The following is a 4841-nucleotide window of genomic DNA, read 5'->3' as shown; positions in this document are numbered from 1 at the left end:
TCATCTTTATTGTATGGAAGTTCACTTTCAGCTTAGAGTAGAATAAATTCCATTTGACTCAGAGGTCAGTACTTGGGAAGAAAAATGAGAAGTGTGTTCATTTGCATATTTGAATATGCAAATTGGATGCACCCAATTTGTGTTATTTGTCTCCTAATGAGAATGACCTTTCCTGCTGCTGGGAAAAAGCACTTGAACTTGAAAAAGCAATTGAACTTGGGCATGTGAAAGTTATGGAAGAGTAAGAAATTCCCAATCTCTAACACGTCAACTGCTTGCTTCTATGAATAAAAAAATAATCGAGGTCACATTGAACCCTAAATCCCAGAGCTCTTTCATCTTTAGGGGCACCCAGGTTAGGTTCAGTATCTAAATTTTGCTGCTTGGATGTATCTCTAGTAACACTTCTTGCCTAGCACCCTTCCTCTTCACCATCCTTTACAAAGAACATCTAAACAGTTTTCCCACCACTAACGTGGCTCAGGTTAACACCATAACATCTTTATAATAATTTTATGTAACAAAACTCTAAGCTTCAAAATGCAAAGATTAAGTGACTTGCCCAAGGCTACAGAGAGGATGTTACTATGTCAGGATTGGAACTCAGTTGCATCTGGTCTTTGGTCCTGTGTTCAAACACATTAGATCAAGTTTCTTTCAATACTGAAATTGAAATGGAAAGAAGCCACGATCAATTTACAAAGCAGCATTAGGATCACATAGGCTGTGTGGTTCTACTTCTGTGAATGCCAAAGAAGGAAATGAGTCCTGCATATAGGCAGCTCATCTGTAGACAAGTAACATCATCATTATTACCGTGTATTACTATACATTTAATTATCCTCTCCATTGAAAAAAAGAAAATATATATATATATATGGTCAAATTGCCGGTATGCTTCTCTTCCTTTCAAGCTTACCCTTTCATCTGCAGCCCTCAAAACCAGGCAGTAATATCACCACGTAGGTAAAAGGTCTTAGAACTGGAACCACTCACATGCAGGACTCAGGATTAATTAAGGAGCTAGGAATTCAAATAAACATATTGGCATGTCTTATAAGCAAGGGCACAGTTATTTATTCTTCTTGTTGTTTCCTTTTCATTATGGTGCGGCAGGAGTCCCCATCAGGGATCAGGGCCCCATAGTGTGAGGATTTATTTAAATACTTTATGAAAATATGGCACCTGCAGTTAAGAATTTATATCTGCAATTATAAGATGAAGAATAAAACTGTCTCTTCAGTTGATTTCTGTAATCATAATATTATAAACAGTACTAACACGTACCTCATTTTAAGTGTGTGTTTTTCCATGATTATGTACAGGAATGGGCTGCAGTAAGCTTGACACTGCCACTCTGAAAGTGCATCCAGACAAATGTGGGTTGTCCTAAAACTAGATATCTTACCTTTGCCACCAATTAGCAAGGAGGAAATTTCCACTGAGAAAAAGAAAATTCAAGCTGTACAGAACCAGACAGCTCCCTAGGCATACACATACATATCCTCTTGTGTAGGGCTTTATTCTTAATGTTAGCTTGCTTGTTAGTATGCTCTTTTTTGCAAAAAAGCAAAAAAGAGAAACCCTTTCATGATAAACAATGCAATTACACAAAAAGGGCTTTTGTAACTGTTCCTGTTTTCACCTGTGTTTCAAAACCTTGACTGAGGTTGTCCTAACGTAGCTGCAAAACTGCAGTCTTGAGAGATGGTGATTGCTTGAAAGGGATGTTAGCAGGTGTAGGAGTAGATTAGGGTGGTTTCTAGTGTCAGGTATGTGCCAGACACAAACTGCGTAAACATGAGGTTATTCAAGCTCATGTCCTTATGGTTTTGTTTCGCTGCCTTGTCCTTTGCATACGGGTCACTTCGTATCTACAATGCAGTTGCCTGCATCTAAGCCAGTCGCGCAAGGCTCCCTTTTAAGTCAGTGGAGGTCTAACCATCGGGTTAATGGAGTCTAAGGCACTGTCCATCTTGTCATGAAGCAGAAGCCTAAGATGGATTAGATGAGATTTTTCTCTAAAAGTGACTATTTCTCCCCATTTGACTATAAACAGAGAGCAGGGTGACTGGCTCTGCTGTAGATGTCTGTCTCAACTGAGGGAGAAGAACTCTATCTTGTCTGTCAGGGTTAAATCAGTGTTGCTATTTCAAAGTACGTTGAGAGAACGGTCTTTAACTAGAGATGTGGTATGCACAGTCCACTGCTGCATTCTGGTTATGGTCAGGTAAGTAGAGGTCCTGAACAGGAACTGTATATTAAATTAATACTACACTACGAACAGCAACAATGCACTATAGGAACTGAGATTAAGATGTGGAATGGCAACCAACATGTATAAATTGATTTCATTGTTACAGTATAAGTTACCAGATCCAAAGTTTGCTGTCATCCCGGAAAGACCTCCAAATACTTCATTGTGTGTGGCTCAGATACATATCATATTTTGCATGTTTAACAAAGCCTCGGGAAAAATGCAGTAAGACTTTTGTTAATTGCTAGGAGCACCCCACTGAGCTAGAAAAAGCTGGAAATTAATTGTCCCTGAAAACAATTACCTTACACCGTGTATAAAAAAAGATAGTGTTAGCAGTGGGATGAACAGTAACGCTGCACACTACTACTGGTGCAATTGCTCCTGTATCAGTGGCACAATAGTTATTCTTGCCAGTGTTTTCACTTTTTATAGATAAACAGGTAAAAGGTGATTTTAACAAAGTAACAGTAACTGTTAATTTTAGGGGATTTGTTTGCTGAATTCAAGCATTCATAGGTATTTATTCCGGAGTGTCGCTCCTACTTCCAAGTATTCTTTTTTTAAAGTTGCCTTGTCAGAATTAAAGAAATAGCTAATAAAAATAAAGACTGATCTTCGGGGAATAGAATTACAGTTGGTAAGTTAAAGCTAAGCAATTAACAACAAAGGAGAAAGAACAGAGGGAAAAGGAAATGTCCCTTGTTAAATATTTACGGGTTTTTGATGAAAACTGCATTATAAATGACAATATAATGCAAGTATTCCTTAGATAAGGTCAGTGTTAGCATAGAGTTAAGTCTCCCATAGAGACTCACATTTCTTGGCACAGAAACTTTGATTATATAAATTTCATATAGGAAATGCAAAGTGCCATAATGTGGGACTTTGATCAATGATGCTATCCTGATTTATAACTGTGTTTTTTTTAACTGTGATGTGCACAAAGCACTGATTTAAAAGCTCATTTTAGTTGCAACCTACCTCTTCCTTTTAATAACAAGAAAGTCATCTGATTACATTTTTTTAGTCATCCTTGTGTCACGTATTAGATAATCTCCTTATAGTTTAAAACTAAAAATGCTAATGGATTGGGGAAATGGGTTTCTGCTTTCACCCAGCATATCTGTCTTTTTTATGCTTGTCTTTTGGGTCATTTATCTAAATAATAACCTTTAGTACCCACTCCTTCCTTCCAATGAACCAAAAGATATTAACGATTAAAGTCAGTGAATACATGTCTTCTCCCTACTCTAGTATTGTGAGCTGAGATTACCACTTTCAGCTGCTTCTTTTTGGGGGGAGGGGGGGAGCTACAGACATGCCCCTGCATCCCCTTGCAGAGCTACTCATATGGTTCCTTCCTAATTTGTCTCAATCAAAACAGCCTAAGTTAGCTTAAACTAACTGTAGATCTCTTTTAATGAGTATCACCAGTCAGCACTGACTGAAAGGACATTGATCTCAATGACTAAAAGAAAACAATTATATGAAAAACTCAGCAAACAGCTTTCAGTCAGCAAATCTGCTGGGGCAGCCCCAGAAAAGAGGCAGTAATAAGCCCCCTTAAGGGAAGGTGCTGTGGGTGGTAACTTCTTCAGCAGGCAAACCTGGAGGTACAGGAGAATTTATTTGCATGGCCTTAGTCTCAGAATGATGGAAGATAACTCATTTTGTACAAAAGCAGCATGGAGAAGATAAATGACAAGCCCAAGGTCAGGTACAAAGACTGAGGAAACCGTGGGAGTAAGTGCCAGGACAGAGATTTTTCTAGAGTATTTGTGTAGTTCAGTTTTCATCATGCCCGACTTAAGCTGTATAAGGACTGAGCTTTCAGAAATTGCTTAGCACATACCCTCTGGAAAAAAACCAACAAGATTCTGGGCAACAGGTATGCATCTTTAAACCACTAAGGAAATCACTTTCCTCACCTACCAATACCTTCTGAAATAGATGGAACTGGAGCACGTTCGAAGAGTCAACAATTTTGTACTGCCTTGAGACTTTGGAAAACATTTTCCAGAGGAGAAGTATCCTTCCACAGACAATCTCCCCCAGCAGACCAAATTTCAGTTATGCTGATCCCTGTGGTGACAGTATGACATGGGGGGGAACAATACCTCAAGTAGATGGATGCTGTGCTAGAGACTCACAGCAGAGTCTTCAAGTAACTTGCACTGTTCGGAGGCTCTCATTGCTTAGAGTAAATTCATTCTGGCACAAAGCTTTCAGTCTGCATAGTCAAAAAAGGCTTTGGCTGTAAAGCGATATTGTTATGTGAATCAGGTTGTTTTCTCCATTGGTAAGAACAAAGAATGACCCTATGAGCTCAGTCTAAAAGTCTTTCTGGTGCTGCTTTGATATTTCCTGTGGTGATAAATAGCACAATATTCTCATCAGCTGCAAATTACAAAAGAGCCAGAATCTACCTATGTGTATTATGTAGTCACTAAGTAAAATTTTCATGGCATGTGGAAGGTGACCAGGAGACAATAGCAGACAGACAGCTAGAGGAAGTGTGTTCCGCTTACTCTGCAGAGGGGGAAAAAAAAAATCTATGAATATAACTTAATAGGAAAGGAAA

This window comes from Pygoscelis adeliae, unplaced genomic scaffold (assembly GCF_000699105.1).
Source record: "Pygoscelis adeliae isolate BGI_AS28 unplaced genomic scaffold, ASM69910v1 Scaffold123, whole genome shotgun sequence".
Classification (NCBI taxonomy): Eukaryota; Metazoa; Chordata; class Aves; order Sphenisciformes; family Spheniscidae; genus Pygoscelis; species Pygoscelis adeliae.
The sequence above is the reverse complement of the archived record's forward strand: the minus strand, read 5'-3'. Positions refer to the sequence as shown.